Source organism: Hordeum vulgare, chromosome 2H (genome assembly GCF_904849725.1).
Source record: "Hordeum vulgare subsp. vulgare chromosome 2H, MorexV3_pseudomolecules_assembly, whole genome shotgun sequence".
NCBI classification, from domain to species: domain Eukaryota; kingdom Viridiplantae; phylum Streptophyta; class Magnoliopsida; order Poales; family Poaceae; genus Hordeum; species Hordeum vulgare.
The window spans coordinates 509,292,298-509,301,289 of record NC_058519.1 but is presented as its reverse complement, the minus strand read 5'-3'; the positions used below and the strand labels follow the sequence as shown (position 1 = coordinate 509,301,289).

The window sequence follows — 8,992 nt, the reverse complement described above, 5'->3', positions numbered from 1 at the left end:
GGATGAGAAAAGGTTTTGGAAGTTGCGGTGTGAGCTAAATATCTTAGAATCTTCAAATGTTTTGTAAAAACATGCACACATCCTAACACTTATGCAAAACTGATGACTTAGATGTGCAACACATGATGAATCGATTTTCTTCAACTGATGAAGAGTATCACTGTGAATGTGAAGAAATCAACGAAGAAATTGATTCTCAGGGCCCTACGACAATTGTACGCGGCGTCTCTAATCAACATTCTTATAAGGTGGGTCACGCCACCGCCCAATGTGAAATTCCTCAAGTTAATTTTCTTCAAAGTTGCATTTCCTCAAAACTTGTTTTTCTTCAAAACAGTATTTCTTCATTATGACGATTTACCACAAAATCCTCAAGTTAGTCAAATCTTCAAAAACACTTGATGACTTTCGTTTAACTAGATAGACTGTGATTTCAAGTCCTCAACAACATTCACTTATAGCTATTTCTTCAAGTTGATATTTCATCTAAGTGAATGTGATCAGACCCTACTTTCCCTCTATGCTATTCTCATCCAGTCTATCCAATTCTTCATATGCGTTCTACTTGAAACTTTGTTCAAAATCCTCACTGCGCCCTTGTCAGTTGATGATTTTGTAACAAAATCCTCAAATCTTCAAAAATGTTTATTTAATGCACAGTAACTGAACCCCACTTCCCTCGTTCGGATAACCACGATCTCCATGATCTCCATCGCTTTGCTCGGGAGCTACACGTGTCCTGCGGAGACGTGGAGGCAGGGGCTATTTGGTCCAATTTATTCGCGCCAACAGTAACTGCCTGGCTATAAATATGTCCTTATCCCCCTCGGCAAACACTTCTTCGCTCCATCGCTCTCCTGCTACAGCAAAAGCCCCGAACCCTAGCGCCACCGCTGGAAGTCTCGTCGCCGGCGAAGAAGAGCTTCACTGCCTCGACTTTTCCGTCGCCAAAACCACACTGGAGTCGGACCATCTTCGTCCGCCGCCGCCGTAGATGTCCTCTGCTGCCGGGTTAGGGCGCATTGGACTCGCACCGAAGAGCTTCTCCCGAAAACTCTTCTCTGTTCTTCGTGCACGCCATCTAGGGTAAATAAAACCCTATTTTTATAGCAAGTTAGATCTACTATTTTACATCTTTGATGTGAAATCTATTTTTCCTCAAGAATCCATATGCATCTGATTCCTCAAACACTGCCTATCACCACACTATTGATGAGCTTCACTAAGCATCTAAGATTTTCACGAGATTCCTCAATTGTGCGAATTTTTGGATCTGTACAACTTTGGAACCCAAGAACAGTATGCTTAGGCAAATTCCTCAACCACTGGTTAAATTCATCAATGTCAAACTTTTTCATTTTCTTCAAATCTGAGAATGCATATGACCTCTCCAAATTCCTCGCAACTATACTCTGTTCACAGGTACACACATGTCAGCTGATGAATCTCTCGGTTCTCATCACATTAACTCATTTGCAGCGTTTCTTGATGAAAATCTTCAAGTCTCATCAGAATCTTCAAGAGTTCAATCTCATCAGCAAAATCCTCAGCTGAAGAAAATGGAGGATGAGAGGAAACAGAAGGGAGGCAAGAAACTTGAGCAGAATACAGCTTTGGATATCCCTGAGAATATTTACTTGGTCTATTGCACACCTGATGAAAATGAAACAATGGACAAGAGAAAGATTCGGCTTCAGAAGATAGAACGCCGATGGGCTAAGGAGTGGAAACAATACAGATTTGTCACTCCCTAGTATGCGAAGAAATTCGCTCTGAAGCCTCCTGGCAAACGGGCTCCACATGAGGCTCATCAAGTAGCACATCCCTCAAGCCTCAAGACCCTTGATGACTATCCTGATGAAAAGGACAAGCACTTGGATAAGCTTAAGAAGCAGGCAGATGCTGCGGTGAGGAGATTCAATGAATCATTTGCTGCAGCTTCAACTGCACCTACTTCCTCTGCTGCTGAGACCTCTGGTTCGGCAATTCCTCAATAGAAGTCTGTGACATCAAAACCAAAGGCTTCAAAGCCTCAAGAGAAACCAACTCTGGCATCAGCTACAAAACCCTCAACACCAAAATCCTCAGCGCCACCACTGGTTTCAAAACCAGAACTGGAGCCAGTCATGAAGCCACTACCCGCTACCTCCAGCTCCTCACTCCCAGCTGCAACCAGCTCGGAAACAAAGTCTTCACCACCTCCTATGAAGACTCAGGTGTCTGCTGGAAGAGAAACAAAACCAAGCCCTAGCAAAGTCATCACAGTCCCTTCTGCATCAGAGGGTAATGATGAATATGATGATGAAACCCTGCAAGCTATAATCAGAAACAAGCAGGAGAGGGTAGCTCAAGCTTCTGGTAGCGCCATTCCTCTGGCCGTGGACCCCAAAGTCCTCCTAGACTACATAAACATCTGGTATGGGGACCCCAACACTCCACTTGATGATTTGAAACTTCCTCCTGGCATCAGCCACATGGTGGCCACATTCATCAATGAGGCCAAGTGGAAGGAGCAGCAAGCCAAACAGGCCAAAGTTGCTAAGCTCAAGAAGGAGAAATTCCTCAAGCAGAATCTCGTCAACCTAACGCCTGATGCATTGGTGTCAACACAGGCTGAGTTGAAGACTTTGACAGATAAGTACTCCAAGCTATCTGATCGTCAGAGTCTCAAAAGCAGTTTCATCGAATTTGCCACTAAAGCTGTTGACGACTACAACAAAAAGGCTGCCCCTCCAGTACCAACTCCTCAGCCTCTGATTGAAGAGCCAGCCTACCAATCTCCTCAAGCTGATGAAACTCCTCAAGCTGAGGAAATACCACAAGAAAGCCGTGTGGATGTACCGGCAATTGAAGAAATCACGACGGAAAATCCAGCTGACACTACTGGAATCTGCTAGTTTGCCGACAGCTTTAAGCTTTGCCGTCAGCAATTTCACGGGGCCACGGCAAAGAGACTTTGCCCTCAGCCAAAATAAAAGCTGACGGCATAGGAGGGGCTGACGACAAATAAAATATGTGTCGTCCGCTTTATCTAAGTCGGTAGCCAGCTGACGGCAAAGGACAAAAAAGCTGTCGGCATAGAAAGGCTGACGGCATAGGGGCTAACACAGTCGCCGCCTCGACAAAAAAAACGGGGGCTCACTTTGCCGACAGCCAGGTGAGGGCAAAGACTAACGGTTGTCTTTGCCGACAGCTGGCTAAGGGCAAAGACAAAGAAAACTGCCTTATCCCCCCGTGCCTACCTCTTCTCTCTCTCACCGTTCTCTCTCTCTCCCTCCCACGCATACTGCTCTCCCCCGCACTGCGCCGCCCCGCCTTGCGCCGCCCCGCCCGCGCCGCCCCTCGCCCGCCCCGCGCCGCCCTGCGCCGCCCCCTCCGGCTCGGGCCCTCGCCGCTCTGCCGGACGACGAGGCGCCGCCCGCCCCAGCCCCCCCCCCCCCCCCCCCCCCCCCCCGCCCGACGCCATCGGAGTCCCCTCCTCCTCCCCCGCCACCCCCCCCCGCCCGACGCCGCCAGAGTCCCCTCCTCCTCCTCCGGCTCGGGCCCCCGCCGCCCCCGCCGCCGCCAGCCGTCGGACGACGAGGCGCCGCCCGCCCCGACCCCCGCCGCCCTAGCCCCTGCCGCCCCCCCGCCCGAAGCGCGGGGCCTCTCCCTCCCGCCGGTCCGTCCGCGCCAGGTCCGTCCGCGCCAGCTGCTGTTTTAGTTTTCTGAATTTCAGTGTTAGGAGACTTTGTATTCTTCTTCTAATTTCTTTTGTGAAGCGGAAACCCCTTTCTATTCAGAAATAAATAAAAAATGCCACCGTTAATTTCGTGTTCTTTAACGAGGAGCAGCACTACTGCAATTACACTGCGCTTCTTAAGATTTGTATAAGAAAAGATAATTGCTTGGAACTCCCAAATCAGGGAAGGAACCTGGAAAATAATTTCTTGGCTTAAGAAATTCTGAGTACATTTTGCCAATACGATTCTTCATTTTACCTCAGTGCTGTAAGTGTTAGGCAGATAAAATCTAGCCTAGGTTATAAATGTTAGGCAGTATAAACATTTTTTATTATAATTTTAACTTCAAATCAATATAATGTTCTAGAGGGCTGGACATCTGGTGTATTATGGGCACCAATGTAGTTCCAATTGCAAAATCCTTGCATGGCAAGTTCTACACTGGGAACTGCTATATCATACTCCATGTAAGTCCTTCTCCAGGGTAGGCTGCTTCAGCTGTAAAATCGTACTGTACATTTTATTAGCCTATTTACATCACTGAGTAATTTCAAATGTTGTACAATGTGTCAGACAGCTGAAGTCAAGAGCGGAACTCGAGGGCATAATGTGCATTACTGAATAGGGGAGGAGGCCACAGAGGTGTGGTGTGTGTGTTACGACCACATCATTTAATTGGGCTCTCTTGTCACTCTTTTCTTAACTTATGACTTACTTTGTTTCCTGCTGTCCATCCTGCATTGCGGTGACCTAGGAAGATTGTTTGATAGCCTCTGACAAGGCCATCGAGTTGGATGCGGCGCTGGGCTCTCACGCGATCCAGTACAGGGAAACACAAGGCGAAGAATCCGACAAGTTCTTATCATACTTCAGACCATGCATCATCCCTGTACAAGGTAGCTTCTCTTCGCACTGGAGAAGATCTGGGGATGAATGTGACGGGACCATGATGTTTCGGTGCGAAGGAGAGCATGTAGCTCGTCTAAGAGAAGTAAAAAGTGCTAGATCAAAGAATTTCCAGCATATCTCAGTGAGTCAATGTAAGACTACCAACGACTGACAATTCTGGTGATGTGTCTAGGTTAAATTTTCGCGGTCCTCTCTGGATCATAAGGCGGCATTTATAGTGGACACGCCATCGAAGATTTTCCTTTTCAGTGGTTGTAATTCTTGTGTACAAACAAGGGCTATGGCACTAGATGTCATAAAGCATCTGAGAGAAACCCAACACTGTGGCAGATGTGATATCGGGATAATAGGTAGTGTTGAATGAAATTATATCTTCCATTAGCAAGGATAGAATATGCTAAGATTTTTATTTTTGTTTGTTACTGATTGTAGAGGATGGAAAGCTTGCTGGTGATTCAGATGCTGGTGAGTTTTGGAACCTCTTTGGAGGCTATGCGCCTATTCCTCGTGATGTACCAGATGCAGACAATGGGGAACCGATGGCTACCTCACCCAAGAAACTTTTTTGGTGACTACCCCCAGCTTAATTCAGACTCCATTTGTAACCTTGAGTTAGTATGTAAAACTATATTTGTACACTTTCCTGTATGTAGGATTAACAAGAGAAACCTTGTTCCCATGGAGGCACATTTTTTACAAAGAGAAATGCTGAAGTCCGACAGAAGTTACATACTGGACTGTGGAGCTGAAATATTCTTGTGGATAGGGATGACAACACTAGTTTCAGAGAGGAAGACATCTGCTACAGCATTAGAGGTACGCATAAGGATACCTGATTATTTTCCTTTTTTCTATAATTGCATATCTGCTAGTTATTTTGTAGGCTAACTTGGTACGGAAGTTCCTACCGAAACCACAATTGTTTTCTTAATATGCTCATATGCAGATATTTGTTATCGTCAGAAAAAATATAGTTCAGATGGTTTATAAAAATACAAGTAACAAATGAGGGGGTGCTAACATGCTTGATTAGTGGTATCTACTTTAGTCTTTCCATAAGCTTGAAACAAAGCCGTATTGTTGTAGGAATATGTACACTTACAAGGCAGATCATCAATTGGTCATACTGTTATAATGACCGAAGGTCATGAAGTTGCCGACTTTAAGCTGCATTTTCAGCACTAGCCTAAGAATGGTGTGCAGAAGTTGTACGAGGCAGGGCGGGAGAAAGTGGCAGGTGTGAGGACCATACTATTCTGTATCTATTGGTTCCATTAAATTTGTGAATGTCATGGCAAGGTCTAATGCACAATCATGTTGCAGCAATTTTCAAGCATCAGGGCTATGATGTTGCAGAAATTCCAGATGATAAACCTCGGCAGCTCATCAGTAGTAATGGTTGTTTGAAGGTAAAATTCATTGCCTAGATGTGATGCATGCATGAATCTATCTTTTAACAAAATAAGATATACCACAGGTTTGGCTGGTGGACCGTGGTTGTGTAACCCTCCTTTGCACCGAGGAACAGGAGCAACTTTACAACGGAGATTGCTATATCATACAGTACAACTATGCTGAGGATGGAAAAGATTATCAGCTATTCCTTGCTTGGTTTGGACAAGATAGTGTACAGGTTTACTCTTTGCTAGTCTTGAGTAAATCAAGGCACTCTTTCATATTTTCCCTTGCTAATGAACACTTCCACCAATCAGAAATTAAAGCCATTATAAACATAGCGATCATGGTTTACGAGTCGCGACTCATGCGAGTCGCTCTGGGTAGCGACTCGGAAAAAGTTGAGCCTGCAGTTGCGACTAGTCATGACTCGCGGCTTGAATCGACACTAAGTTGAGTCGACATTTTTTTGCGACTCATCGATTAGTTGCGCGACTCGAAATCCATGATAGTGATTGGTTCTGTTTATTCATGCGCGTAGCATGTTGTCAGTAGTTTGCATGTTACTTAAATTAGTTTGTGAATTTGGCTGCAGGAAGATAGAGTTGCCACAGTTTCTTGCCCCCTGTCAATAGAAAGACATTTTTTATTTATTTCTGAATAGAAATTTTTCGATCAGCTTGGATCAGCATTTGAATATGATACTTTGTATTCTTCTTCTAATTGCTTAGCTTAATTTAGATAATTTCTTTCTTATTGTATTCTTCTTCTAAATTCTTTCTCATTATGCAGATTTTGATAAAGCAGCATGGCATATGGATGGATGCTCGAGACTTTGTAATGCACTTGTGTAGTCCTAGATGAACTTTGTAATGCAATTGTATTTGTGGATGCACTTGTGATGCTTTGTAATACTTTGTGATCTTGTTTGCACTTTAATGACATATATTCGTGTTGTTTGCACTTGTGTTGTGCTGTTTGCACTTTGTGATGCACTTGTGGTGCTGTTTAGGGGAAGATTCAATATATATATGTTGTTGTTTGTATCTATGTTTTGCAAATGCAGGGAATTAACAGAAAACAAATATGAAAAAAAGCAGAGAGTGTCTTTGCCTACAGCTCACTGACGGCAAAGGCTTTGCCATCGGCGGACTGACGACAAAGAAGACACGTGGCGGTAGCCTGTGTATCCTGGCAATACCAAATTCTCGGCTTTGCCATCAGCTGGGCTCCAGCTGTCGGCAAAGAGGCAGCCAAGGCCCAGGGGTTTCGGCTTTGCCGTCAGCTCCGCTACGGCTGTGGGCAAAGATGGGACCTAGGGGGCCTAGGGGTTTCGGCTTTGCCTTCAGCTTTGCTACGGCAGTGGGCAAAGAGGATAGGCTTTGCCGTCAGCTTTGCTACGGCTGTGGGCAAAGCCTGCCGTTAACCTTCTAACGGAGCTCGGGCTGCGCCGTTGCCGCCACTGCTCTTTGCCGTCAGCCCGTGCCACAAAGCTGATGGCAAAGTCTTTGTCGTCGGTGGAGCTCCGGCTGTCGGCAAAGAAGGTGATTGCCGATAAAATCTTGGCCGGTACCTTTGTCGACAGCTCACTGACGGCAAAGCCTTTGCCATCAGTTAAACTGTCCTTTGCCGTCAGCTCTGGCTATCGGCAAACCAGCAGATTCCAGTAGTGTGATGAATCTGATCCAGCTGGTGAGACTGCCCCTGATCCAGCTGCTGCTTCAAAGCAAGCTGATGACTCTGATCCAGCTGGTTCCTAAAAGCTAGCTGATGAATCTGCTGAGAAAACACCTTCACCAAAAGCTTCAAAGGTGAAGAAGATGACCCCGTCTGCATCAGACGTGAAGAAGACAAGGGCTGTTGAGAAGGAAGCCAAAAAGAGAAAGGCCTCCTCAGCAGAAGAAAACACTGAGGCCAAGCGCCTCAAAGCGCTTGAAGAAAATGCTCCACTGGACCCTGTGCCCCTCAACGTCGCTCCACCTTATGAAATGGTCACCTTTGAAGACCAGGAGAAAGGGCCACATGAGGAAATGAAGGATGCCGCATCTGAGGGACACACTAATGAAGAAATTCGCATTGACGACAGTCCTCAGCCCTCCATTCCTCAGGTAACAACTGCACAAGGATCAGCTGCACCAGCTGATGAATCTGGCTCGGTCACCAAGCAAGCTGAGGAAGAGCAAAGTGGAAATCCTCAAGCTGATGAAATTCAGAGTCCTGAGAAAAATCCTCAAGTTGAGGATCAAGTTGACCCAACTCCTCCTCCTGAGCAAGATCTTCACACTAAGGCTCAGAATGAACCTATTCCTCCTCCTGAGCAGAACCCTCAACATGATACTCCAGTTGATGACATTCCTCAGCCTGAAGCACAGCGAGATCCCGTTCCTCAACCTGAAGCACAACATGAGCATGCTCCTCAGCCTGAAGCCCAAGCTGATGAAATTCCTCACCCTGAGGACAATGCTGAGGAAAATGCACCAGACCAAGACGATGCTTTCGTCGTGCTCAATCCAGAGACTGCAATTGTTGTCTCCCCTCTAGTTCCTCAGCAAAATCTTCAGCCAATGCAGCGTTAGCCATTCTCCAAGTGACCACAGTTTCAAAAGGAGAACTTCTTTGAAGAACGCATGTACTTCATTGGAGAAAATCCCTATGACAAGCCTCAAACCAGACATCTGAAGTTTTGGACGAGGACACAGCTGAATTACTATGCCTTTGTGCTATGTGGAAGAAATAAGATATTTCAGCACAGTCATATTCCTCATGTTGAACTTGAAGCAATACCATGCCTGGCTCCAGTCCTCAATGTCCTTCATGAAGCTGGACTACTACCAATGTGCTGAGACATCTCTGATTGGAACAGTGAGCTCATTCTTCAGTTTTATGCCAGTCTTCACATATCTGGTGATCCTAAAGACATTAACACCTGGATGTTTGACTGGATGACGCAAAACAGTCACTACAAG

The 8,992-nt window shown here is 45.9% G+C and overlaps 1 pseudogene; it reads left to right on the top strand.

Annotated features, from left to right (window-relative positions):
* The first annotated feature begins 4,428 nt into the window (after nucleotides 1-4,428).
* LOC123428550 lies at nucleotides 4,429-6,483 on the top strand (annotated as a pseudogene).
* The last annotated feature ends 2,509 nt before the right edge of the window (nucleotides 6,484-8,992 follow it).